The sequence below is a fragment of the Grampus griseus genome (assembly GCF_964374135.1).
Source record: "Grampus griseus genome assembly, chromosome: 5".
Taxonomy (NCBI): domain Eukaryota; kingdom Metazoa; phylum Chordata; class Mammalia; order Artiodactyla; family Delphinidae; genus Grampus; species Grampus griseus.
The window spans coordinates 15,083,256-15,096,808 of NC_138998.1; positions in this window are offsets into that span (position 1 = coordinate 15,083,256).

Here is a 13,553-nt window from a genome sequence, read left to right on the forward strand (position 1 = left end):
ATGACTAGGACTTCCAAAACTATGTTGAATAAGAGCGAGGAGAGTGGACATCCATGTCTTGTTCCTGATCTTAGTGGAAATGCTTTCAGTTTTTCACCATTGAGTATGATGTGTGCTGTGGGTTTGCCATATATGGCCTTTCTTATGTTGAGGTAGTTTCCCTCTATGCCCATTTTCTGGAGAGTTCTTATCATAAATGGGTGTTGGATTTTGTCAAAAGCTTTTTTCTGCATGTATTGAGATGATCATATGGTTTTTATTCTTCAGTTTGTTAATATGGTGTATCACATTGATTGATTTGCATATATTGAAGAATCCTTGCATCCCCAGGGTTAAATCCCACTTGTTCATGGCGTGTGATCCTTTTAATATGTTGTTGGATTCTGTTTGCTAGTATTTTGTTCAGGATTTTTGCATCTATGTTCATCAGTGATACTGGTCTATAATTTTTTTGTGTGATATCTTTTCCTGCTTTGGGTTTCTGGGTGATGGTGGCCTCATAGAATGAATTTGGGAGTGTTCTTCCCTCTGCAATTTTTTGGAAGCATTTGAGAAGGATCAGTGTTAGCTCTTCTCTAAATGTTTCATAGAATTCCCCTGTGAAGCCATCTGGTCCTGGACATTTGTTTGTTGGAAGATTTTTAATTACAGTTTTAATTTCACTACTTGTGGTAGGTCTGTTTATATTTTCTAACTTCCTGATTCAGCCTAAGAAAATGGTACCTTTTCAAGAATTTGTCCATTGCTTTGTGATTGTCCATTTTATTGGCATATAGTTGATTGTAGTAGTCTCTTACAATGCTTTGTATTTCGGCAGTGTCTGTTGTAACCTCTTCTTTTTCATTTCTAATTTTATTGATTTGAGTCCTCTCCCTCTTGTTCTTGATGTGTCTGGCTAAAGGCTTATCAATTTTGTTTATCTTCTCAAAGAACCAGCTTTTGGTTTTATTGATCTTTGCTATTGTTTTCTTTGTTTCTATTTCATTTATTTCTGCTCTGATCTTTATGATTTCTTTCCTTCTACTATCTTTGGGTTTTCTTTGTTCTTCTTTCTCTAGTTGCTTTAGGTGTAGGGTTAGATTGTTTATTTGAGACTTTTCTTGTTTCTTGAGGTGAGATTGAATTGCTATAAACTTCCCTCTTAGAACTGCTTTTGCTGCATCCCATAGGTTTTGGGTCATTGTGTTTTCATTGTCATTTGTTTCTATGTATTTTTAAAAATTTCTTCTTTGATCTCTTGGTTATTTAGTAGTGCACTGTTTAGCCTTCATGTGTTTGTGGCTTTTATAGTTTTTTTCCTGTAATTGATTTCCAATCTCATAGTGTTGTGGTGAGAAAAGATGCTTGATATGATTTCAATTTTGTAAAATTTTCTGAGGCTTTATTTGTGACTCAAGATGTGATCTATCCTGGAGAATGTTCCGTGTGCACTTGAGAAGAAAGTGTACTCTGCCACTTTCGGGTGGAATGTTCTATAAATATCAATTAAATCTATCTGGTCTGTTGTGTCATTTAAAGCTTGTGTTTCCTTATATATTTTCATTTGGATGATCTGTCCATTGGTATAAGTGGGGTGCTAAGGTCCCCTACTATTATTGTGTTACTGTTGATTTCCCCTTTCATAGTTGTTAGCATTTGCCTTATGTATTGAGGTTCTCCTATGTTGGATGCACAAACATTTATAATTGTTATATCTTTTTCTTGGATTGATCTCCTGATCATTATGTAGGGTCCTTCCTTATCTCTTATAACAGTCTATTTTTAAAGTCTATTTTTTTCTGATATGAGTATTGCTACTCCAGCTTTCTTTTGATTTCCATTTGCATGGAATGTCTTTTTCCAGCCCTTCATGTGTCCCCAGGTCTGAAGTGGGTCTCTTGTAGACAGCATATATATGGGTCTTGTTTTTGTATGCATTCAGCCAGTTTGTGTCTTTTGGTTGGGGCATTTAATCCATTTACACTCAAGGTTATTATCGATATGTATGTTCCTGTGACCATTTTCTTAATTGTTTTGGGTTTGTTTTTGTGGGTCTTTTTCTTCTCTTGTGTTTCCTGCCTAGAGAAGTTCATTTAGCATTTGTTGTAAAGCTGGTTTGGTGGTGAATTCTCTTAGCTTTTGCTTGTCTGAAAAGCTTTTGATTTCTCCGTCAAATCTAAATGAGATCCTTGCTGAGTAGAGTAATCTTGGTTGTAGGTTTTTCTCTTTCATCACTTAAGTATATCCTGACACTCCCTTCTGGCCTGCAGAGTTTCTGCTGAAAAATCGACTGATAACCTTATGGGGATTCCTTTGTATGCTATTTTTTTCCCCTTGCTGCTTTTAATATTTTTTCTTTGAATTTAATTTTTGTTTGATTAATATGTGTCTTGGTGTGTTTCTCCTAGGGTTTATCCTGTATGCGACTCTCTGTACTTCCTGGACTTGGGTGACTATTCCCTTTCCCATGTTAGGGAAGTTTTCCACTATAATCTCTTCAAAATTTTCTCATACCCTTTCTTTTTCTCTTTTTTTCTGGGACCCCTATAATTTGAATGTTGGTGTGTGTAGTGTTATCCCAGAGGTCTCTGAGACTGTCCTCAATTCTTTTCATTCTTTTTTCTTTATTCTGCTCTGCAGTAGTTATTTCCACCATTTTGTCTTTGAGCTCACTTATTCGTTCTTCTGCCTCAGTTATTCTTTATTGATTCCTTCTAGTGTATTTTTCATTTCAGTTATTGTGTTGTTCATCTCTGTTTGTTCTTCTAGATCTTTGTTAAACATTTATTGTATTTTCTCAATCCATTCTGGATCATCTTTACTATCATTACTCTGCATTCTTTTTCAGGTAGATTGCCTATTTCCTCTTCATTTATTTGGTCTTATAGGTTTTTACCTGGCTCCTTCACCTGCGACATATTTTTTTGCCATCTCATTTTTTTTCTTTTTTTTTATGAGTGGGATTGTATTCCTGTCTTACTGGTTGTTTGGCCTGAGGCTTCCAACACTGCAGTTTTTAGGCTGTTGGGTAGAGCTGGGTCTTGGTGCTGAGATGAGGACCTCTGGGAGACCTCACTCTGATGAATATTCTCTGGGGTCTGAGATTCTCTGTTACTTCAGTGGTTCAGACTCAGAGCTTCCACCACAGGAGCTTCAGCCTGACCCCCAGCTCCTGAACCAAGAAGCTTCAAGCTGCATGGGGTGGCAAAAAAAAGAAAAAGAAGTATAACAAAGTAAAAAATAAAAATAAATATATGTAAATAAAAATATAGATGAAACAACAACTGGAAGGTAAAACAGAACCACAGTACTAAAAAAGAAGAGAAAAAAAAGGTGGAAAAGGCCTTGGCTGTGGAGGGCAGGGCCTAAGCAGGGGTGAAGTTTGGGCAGTGGGCAAGGCCTATGCTTAGGACTCACAGGGCTGGAAAAGTCCGGGGGGATTGGGGCGCTTAGGCTCAACAGAACAGAAGGGGCCCAGGCATGCCTCCCATCTCTGGTTTCAGAGGGCGGGGGGCCCCACCTGGGAGCCCAGCAGGCTTCCTAGGCTCAAGTGGGCAGGAAAGATGCCCTCTGCTCCTCTCCTGCTCCTCCTGTCATGGAGGACCCTCCTGCCTGCATCCCCTGATCTCCCTGGCCTCCCTCCTATGCCCCTAGGACCCACGCAGCCTGGAGGGGGCTTTGGAGGGTTTGGAAGTGGCCTGGGAGCTCAGCAGGCTCCCCTCCAACCCCTAACCTGGGCCCCAGTGGGCGAGGCAAACGCCCTCTGCTCCTTTCCTCCTCCTCTGGTCCTGGAGAGGACGCCTGAGGGCGTAGGACCTGGCCCAAGAGCCAGGCAGACTTCCCTGGCCGATTGGGCAGGGGAAATGCTGGACCTCTTCCCCCCCGATCTGAGCCCTGAGGGTCCTTCCAGGCGTGTGAACCCCTCCCCACTCTCAGCTACCCCTCAGGGGCACCAATCCTGTCTGGCCTCCACTTCTCCTCCCCACTTAGTCCCCCACGTCCTACCAGTTCACTTGGGGGTTCTTCCCGTCTCCTTGGCCATCAAGGTCCCCCACCAGCATCCAGCAGGCACCATAGTTGTGGGGAGACTTGAACTCTGCGTCTGTTCATGAATATTTGACTGTGTCCATCTCCTCTAATGGACTACATGCTAGAACAAAGGCTGTGTCTTATTAATCTCTCTATATTCAGTATTAGTAAAGGAACTCACCCCTAGTAGGCATTCAGTAAATGCTGATTGAATAAACATAATGTAAAAGAATGTGAATAACCATCTAGGAAGAGAAGAGGGAGAGGAGGATAGACTGTGCTGAAATAAATTCTGAAGCACATCAGAGTGTATGAGTACAGGGGCTGCCAAGGCCAGACCATGTGTAGAGGATCAGAAGTGTCAAGAAATAGCTCTTAACCTTTAAATTACTTAGAAATGTTCACTGCCTTATTACTCAGCTGACATCAGTCACAGATAGGCTTCATTTAAATCTTTCTCTCTTTTTAATAACAGATAAGAACGCTCATGAGATGACTAAAATTGTACCACATCCCTGTAGTTTTGTGCTAACTCTGCCACTGAATCACTCAAAGTTCTAGTAATGGGATGCATTAAGGAAGGACTTGGGGCCCAAGGTACCAGCCGTAAAAACAGAAGGCTTGCTGACCTCAACTTAATTTTCAGGAGCTTTGATGGTGAAAGTGTTCAAAGGCAGAAAATCCTATGCCATTTGTATTATATCCTGATGTTAAATGTTTACATGACTGAATTATTATTTTTCCTAAATGATGAACTAGAGTCTGGATGAATATATCATATTGCATTGGGGGCAGTGGTGATAGTTCAAAATGGTCCAGCAATTATAAACAGGACCACATCAAAATAAACCAAGGAAAACAGAGTTTTAAGAAAGGGAGGATGTGATTAAATCATCAAGTGCTCAGACAGGTTGAGGAGGCTGTAGCAGCACATCGGAGAATTGTCTGTTACTGGGGACCTTTAAGACATCAAGGGCAGTTGAGACAGGAGCAAGTCAGATGATAAGAGAGAGGTTATTGATGCAAAGTAGCCCAGGGTGGCTTTTTCAAGATATCTAGTAGTAAAGAAAGTAAAGGGGGCTTCCCTGGTGGCGCAGTGGTTGAGAGTCCGCCTGCCGATGCAGGGGACGCGGGTTCGTGCCCCGGCCTGGGAAGATCCCACATGCCGCGGAGAGGCTGGGCCCGTGAGCCATGGCCGCTGAGCCTGCGCGTCCGGAGCCTGTGCTCCGCAACGGGAGAGGCCACAACAATAAGAGGCCCGCGTACCGCAAAAAAAAAAAAAAAAAAAAAAAGTAAAGGAAGCTGCAAGACAGTGAAGAAAATGGTGGTGTTTTGTTTGTCTGTTTGCCTTCATTTGCTTTTATAAATAAGGAAGGGTTGATGGTGTCTGTAGGTAGAATGATAGGGGCCAGTCAAGAGTTGATTATTTCAGGAAAAAGGAGCTGTTTCATGGAGGAAGATCCTGGAGAAGGTGAAAGATGATGTGTTAAATAGCATAGCTGGACAGGTTACTGTAGGTAAGGAAGAAAAGCCAAAGGCCCAAGGAATGTATTTTTTATAATTAGATCATTTTTATTTTTAAAAGATGCAGTAGTCAGATAATTTCTATACCCAAATAATTCAGTCAGTGCTAAACAACCATTTTTCACATTTGCTTTTCTGATTAAAAAAAAAAAAAGAAAAAGCTGAGCTTACAATGGAAAAATTCAATAATAAAAATGGTTCCTTTTCTTAGGACATCATAAAATAAAAAGGGTAATGTAAATATACAATACACAAATATGAAAGAATTAAACATACTAAAACATTGGGAAAACAAAATAATCAGATTATTTAAAAATAGAATAATTCATAATATTCAGTCATTGCCCCAAGAAACAAAATACAATATAAATTTAAAGTACATGAATGCAAATTCATAAATATCTATATTTGCTAGTTATTTTGCTCTCGGGGCTAAAACATTTAAAAGAACTTAGTGTCTTTCTTTAAGAGAGCGAATCCTATGCACAAAAGAAAATGTGGAAAAGCAGGAAAAAAAGGCTTTTTATTAATGCATTATAAGGAAACATCCTATATATACCAATAAAAAAGTAGCGATGGTGGGGGAAGGAAAGGAATTGATTATTCAACTTGGGGAGGTACATCAGTTCTTTTAGATTTGTTGAGATTTTTTAAAATTAACTTATTCAGAGCACTAATGCAAATGTCCTTTTCAATCCAAAGGTTAAATCACCCAAAACAAAAATGAGGGTAGTAATTTGACTTGAACCCTTATTATAATGAATCACAAGTAAATTTAAGGCAGTTCTCTGAGAACCAACAAAATATGAAACCGTCCCTAGAACAAATAATGCATAACTACTTATGGCAGTTCTATTTTTATTCCTGTGTTGGGAAAGGTTTTGGTTATATAACATAATAAAAATAAGTCAGACAGACATGATCATGTTAAAGTGAGAGCATGAGCTAATCAGTCAAAAATGCACTATAGTTATTTTCAAGCTGGCTCCACACCTGGAAGCGAACTTAGTCATCGTCCTCATCTTGTCATCACTGAGAATTTTTGAGTGATTGCCTCAGACAGGAGCCGCAGGATTTCAAAAGACCCAGATCCAGACTGATAAATTGCTGAACTCTACTATTTGATAAAGGGTTCAGCATTATTTAGATCCATTTAACTTGGGGAAACTACTTAAGATTCACTGTGACTGAATCATACCCATTCCAAAATGTTGCTGAATGCATTAAACAAATAAATTCTTAGAATTAATATGGGCCCTTGTGATTACTGCCAGGCCCTGTATTAGGTTCCCCCTGCCTTACCAGCCTGGAGATCAAGTGAGGTCACATGACAAAAATTCCCTCCTAACAAGTCTCTCTTCAGTATTTCAGGTAGTCCTCAGGACAACACTCCATGTGTCCCCAAACAGATCAGCTCACATTCTTCCAGTGCAGCTTCTAAGTGATGCCTGGCACCCACAAAACCATTTGGGGGACACTGGTCACCACAGCCCAGGCCCTCCATGAGATGGCAAAACGTCCCTGCCTTCCCTTCAGCCCTCTGACCTCAGAGGCGCACAGTTCCTTCCTTGTTCACCAAGGAGAGAGTCTCCTTTCTGCCTCACTCTATGTTGAGGGTGAATATATAATTTATTTTCTTAGCTTGAACAGTTTTGAGAGTGAGAGGGGGCTCTAATTAACAGTTACCCCAAGACAGAAGAATAGACTTGACCTATCCCAGGCAAACCAGGACATACAGTCAACAAATATATGGTTCCTGTCTCATCCAGGGCACTCAGGCAATGGGCCTACCTCCTGGTTCTTCACCAGTCATTGAGTTAAAACAGCTCTTTCAGTTCCTTCCTTTTCTTCACAGGCCTCCGACTTAGTCTCCAGGGCTGGCTGGGGGGTTGACCCATGTTGTCTTCTCCATTGTCTACCAGGCTGTCTCCAGCTGCCTACACAGCAAACTCCACTTCACAGATCCTCCCTCCCCCAAGACACACCCAGGCCAAGATGAACAAAACAAATCCAGAACTGAGACACCACTGGGTGGCAAGCCCAGTCTAAGCTCAGTAATCAACACATTATCCCAACGGGGAAAAGAAAAAACAAAAAAGGAGAGCAAATAACCTTTTCATTGCCAAGGCCAGTTAATAAGTTTGCCTGTTATGAATTATAGAAAAAACTCTTGATCATTTCCCATCTCTTTGTCATTAAATATTGATAATTGCATCTGCCCCGTTTCTGAAAAATTTTATAATGAAGCAAAATTAGTGAAATGATGGCTATATGGCATTATTGAGCCCTGGGAAAGGGAATTACATTAGTGGTAATAATAATGTCTTTGAAAGAGTAGGAAATAACAATTTCCCACCAGAAAAGCATCCATGAAATTTCTTTAATATTGATTATTTAAAATGAATATATCAACCACATTTATTAACATTTACTGACTGTGGGTAATCCATAAAAAATTGATGATCACAGTCTAATAGTTAAGTGTGTATATTCCACGAGAGGCTCCCAGATCTCTGAATAGAGTTTTTAATAATGGAGTACACAACAATATTCTGAAGCAGAAAGCTTTAGGGACAGATCATGACCCAATTATATGTACAGCTTATATAGAAAATAGTTTTAGTGGAGACCTTAACAAAGATATTGCTTTGCTTTCATTTTGCATTCTAAATAAGATCATGACATTTGGTTAAACATTAAATAATCAGGCTACTAAATTTAGGTTTGTTCCATTAATCTAGATTGTTCCTAAGGAACAGAGAAAACTATGACATTAGGCAAACATAAAGCATAGGACTTTGCACATTTGGGTTGCTCAGGGGACGTGTGCTGAGTTGATAACCTTGAAGTGTCCCCAACCAGACAGGCAATGGCTTCTCTTAAGATAGGATCCTGATTTTAGGCTAAAAACTAAGGATATCATTTCTGAGAATGGAGGAGTCATGCAATTCTCAGACTGCTTTTCTAGGCTCAGTAAGAAGTTTCACAGGGAAGGAGTGCAACTCTGAAGTGGGGGAGAGGCGGGGCAAGTGATAACATGAAGTCTGTGAATAATAGAACAATTCAGTTTGAATCCAAATCGGGATGACATGTTGCAAAATTGTAGCTCTTAATAAGAGCTTCCATGAGGTCACTGGAGGGGCAGTGTTATCAGGCAGGATACATTAGACCCATGCCAAAATAGTCTCTCCTCCTCTTCATAACTTTCCTGACTTTCTTAACGCCTGAAATCCCACCATTAGAGTGTCACTCGTTTAGGTCATGAAGTCTTTTTGGTCTTCTAGAACCTCCCATCAAAATGAAAATCACCCCTGAGAAGATTAGATATTTAATCCAGTATTTCCAAAAATATATAGTTCTAGTCTCTCAACATGTTTCATGGGGGGGGAAAAAAAAACTCTGTGGTCAAAGAAATTTGGTAAATGCTCCGTACTTTGTTAACTCTTTAAACCTCGCAATGCCAAAAAAATATATATATATTAAAGGCCCCAAAATATATTGCAGAAAAAATATATATAACTGTTTTATCCAGTATTTGCAAAATTACTTCGACTAGAAAATAATTTGGAATACTTTTTAACATTCAGAATACTGTACTATCAACTCACAATGAATCATAAGTGTCTGGAAACAGGGACAATGTCATCAGCAGCTAGGGAACCAGGAATGGTTACTGGGTGAACAGACCCATTGTCATTGCAGATATTCATTGGATATTATTGAATAATATCAATAGCGTCAGTGTTTTTCTAAATTTTTTTTTAGCCCCCTAGAAAAGTATTTATCGTGGCTCATATATTTAAGAATTTGTCATATGCATTATTAGAGAAATAAGATAGGCCCCATGTGAAAAGTTAATGAATAATGGCCTAGTATTAATTATATGATTTGTGGATAAAATGTAAATTCAGAGAGAAAGAATACATTTCTCTACATGATGTTCCATTTACACCAATATGTAGCCACCCACCTATTTTTCTCTATTTGAATATTCCATTCCGTTCCTTTCTGACTTTGGCTACTTGTTTCATGCAGAGTAGATCTGCTCTAGACAGCACGTTCAAAGTACATTTGTAACTAGAAAATTCTTTCTTTTCAGCAGGTGTTCAGGGTGCTGTGGTTTGCCATGGGTACCTTAACAAATCCATTACTTTTGTTGCCTAGAAGCATTCCAGTGGAAAAAATTGTGGCTATTACTATGTGGTAAATTGAACCCAAAACTTAGAATCACAGAATAATGTCTCTTGCCTTAAATCCTATTTTATCGAAGGTTCTGAATGTATCAGGTACCTATTCACTTAAGCTGTATTGCATACCTATGTGTTAGACATGGTGCTTTCACATATGCAAATTGTGTGCATAATCAAGTCATACTAGTAAACACATTTTACAAATTCTGGCTAAAATATACCCAAGGTTTATTTCCCAGCTTGCCTTTGTCTTTTAGTCAAGCCTAAATAATGAGTTCTTTTTATTTTGATTATATTGAATGGGATTGACACTGGAAGTTTTTTTGCCATTGGTAATAGAGTTACGGACTTCTAGAGCTGATTCCAAGGTTGCAGTCGGAGTGGGGAGAGGAATAACCAAAAAAAAAGTCTTGGGGCCTCCTTCCCAACACTAACCAAAACCCCCTTGTTTTGATTCTTTTTACAAACAGTTTTCTTTCTTTCTTTTTTTTTTTTTTTTGCTGTATGCGGGCCTCTCACTGTTGCGGCCTCTGCCGTTGCGGAGCACAGGCTTCGGACGCGCAGGCTCAGCGGCCATGGCTCACGGGCCCAGCCGCTCCGCGGCATGTGGGATCTTCCCGGACCGGGGCACGAACCCGTGTCCCCTGCATCGGCAGGCGGACTCTCAACCATTGCGCCACCAGGGAAGCCCTGTTCTTTTTCTTTTAAAATAAGATTTCATTTGAGACAGTCCATAAACATTTGGTATAAACCTTGATAGCTCAGGAAGAACAATCTAGTATTTCTCATAAGGTAGTCCATGGCCTTGCATGGACTACCTGCAGGTGCACCTGGGATGCTTGTTTTCTTTTGTTTTTATTTTATTTTATTTTTTTACATCTTTATTGGAGTATAATTGCTTTACAATCGTGTTAGTTTCTGCTTTATAACAAAGTGGATCAGTTATATATATACATATGTTCCCATATCTCTTCCCTCTTGCATCTTCCTCGCTCCCACCCTCCCTATCCCACCCCTCTAAGTGGTCACAAAGCACTGAGCTGATCTCCCTGTGCTATGTGGCTGCTTCCCACTAGCTATCTACCTTAAGTTTGGTAGTGTATATATGTCCATGCCACTCTCTTGCTTTGTCACAGCTTACCCTTCCTCCTCCCCATTTCCTCAAGACCATGCTCTAATAGGTCTGTGTCTTTATTTCTGTCTTACCCCTAGGTTCTTCATGACATTTTTTTTTCTTAAATTCCATGTATATGTGTTAGCATATGGTATTTGTCTTTCTGTTTCTGACTTACTTCACTCTGTATGACAGACTCCAGGTCCATCCACCTCATTACAAATAGCTCAATTTCGCTTCTTTTTATGGCTGAGTAATATTCCATTGTATATATGTGCCACATCTTCTTTATCCATTTATCCGATGATGGACACTCAGGTTGTTTCCATGTCCTGGCTATTGTAAACAGAGCTGCAATGAACATTTCGGTACATGACTCTTTTTGAATTATGGTTTTCTCAGGGTATATGCCCAGTAGTGGGATTGCTGGGTCGTATGGTAATTCTATTTGTAGTTTTTTAAGGAACCTCCATACTGTTCTCCATAGTGGCTGTACCAATTCACATTCCCACCAGCAGTGCAAGAGTGTTCCCTTTTCTCCACACCCTTTCCAGCATTTATTGTTTCTAGATTTTTTGATGATGGCCATTCTGACTGGTGTGAGATGATATCTCCTTGTAGTTTTGATTTGCATTTCTCTAATGATTAATGATGTTGAGCATTCTTTCATGTGTTTGTTGGCAGTCTGTATATCTTCTTTGGAAAAATGTCTATTTAGGCCTTCTGCCCATTTTTGGATTGGGTTGTTTGTTTTTTTCTAATTGAGCTGCATGAGCTGCTTATAAAGTTTGGAGATTAATCCTTTCTCAGTTGCTTCATTTGCAAATATTTTCTCCCATTCTGAGGGTTGTCTTTTGGTCTTGTTTATGGTTTCCTTTGCTGTGAAAAAGCTTCGAAGTTTCATTAGGTCCCATTTGTTTATTTTTGTTTTTATTTCCATTTCTCTAGGAGGTAGGTCAAAAAGGATCTTGCTGTGCTTTATGTCATAGAGTGTTCTGCCTATGTTTTCCTCTAAGACTTAGATAGTTTCTGGCCTTACATTTAGATCTTTAATCCATTTTGAGCTTATTTTTGTGTATAGTGTTAGGGGGTGATCTACTCTCATACTTTTACAGGGACCCATCCAGTTTTCCCAGCACCGCTTATTGAAGGGGCTGTCCTTTCTCCACTCTACATTCCTGCCTACTTTATCAAAGATAAGGTGACCATATGTGTGTGGGTTTATCTCTGGGCTTTCTATCCTGTTCCATTGATCTATCTTTCTGTTTTTGTGCCAGTACCATACTGTCTTGGTTACTGTAGCTTTGGAGTATAGTCTGAAGTCAGGAAGCCTGATTCCTCCAGCTCCGTTTTTCGTTCTCAAGATTGCTTTGGCTATTCCAGGTCTTTTGTGTTTCCATACAAATTGTGAAATATTTTGTTCTAGTTCTGTGAAAAATGCCAGTGGTAGTTTGATAGGGATTGCATTGAATCTGTAGATTGCTTTGGGTAGTAGAGTCCTTTTCACAATGTTGATTCTTCCAATCCAAGAACATGGTATATCTCTGCATCTATTTGTGTCATCTTTAATTTTTCTCATCAGTATCTTATAATTTTCTGCATACAGGTCTTTTGGCTCCTTAGGTAGTTTTATTCCTAGATATTTTATTCATTTGTTGCAATGGTAAATGGGATTGTTTTCTTAATTTCACTTTCAGATTTTTCATCATTAGTGTATAGGAATGCCAGCGATTTCTGTGCATTAATTTTGTATCCTGCTACTTTACTACATTGATTAGCTCTAGTAGTTTTCTGGTAGCATCTTTAGGATTCTCTATGTATAGTATCATGTCATCTGCAAACAGTTACAGCTTTACTTCTTCTTTTCCGATTTGGATTCCTTTTATTTCCTTTTCCTCTCTGATTGCTGTGGCTAAAACTTCCAAAACTATGTTGAATAAGAGTGGTGAGAGTGGGCAACCTTGTCTTGTTCTTGTTCTTAGTGGAAATGCTTTCAGTTTTTCACCATTGAGGATGATGTTGGCTGTGGGTTTGTCATATATGGCCTTTATTATGTTGAGGAAAGTTCCCTCTATGCCTACTTTCTGCAGGGTTTTTCTCATATATCAGTGTTGAATTTTGTCAAAAGCTTTCTCTGCATCTATTGAGATGATCATATGTTTTTTCTCCTTCAATTTGTTAATATGGTGTATCACATTGATTGATTTGCGTATATTGAAGAATCTTTGCATTCCTGGAATTAACCCCACTTGATCATGGTGTATGATCCTTTTAATGTGCTGTTGGATTCTGTTTGCTAGTATTTTGTTGAGGATTTTTGCATCTATGTTCATCAGTGATATTGGCCTGTAGTTTTCTTTCTTTGTGACATCCTTGTCTAGTTTTGGTATCAAAGTGATGGTGGCCTCGTAGAATGAGTTTGGGAGTGTTCCTCCCTCTGCTATATTTTGGAAGAGTTTGAGAAGGATAGGTGTTAGCTCTTCTATAAATGTTTCATAGAATTCGCCTGTGAAGCCATCTGGTCCTGGGCTTTTGTTTGTTGGAAGATTTTAAATCACAGTTTCAATTTCACTGCTTGTGATTGGTCTGTTCATATTTTCTATTTCTTCCTGGTTCAGTCTTGGCAGGTTGCGCATTTCTAAGAATTTGTCCATTTCTTCAAGTTTGTCCATTTTATTGGCATAGAGTTGCTTGTAGTAATCTCTCATGATCTTTTG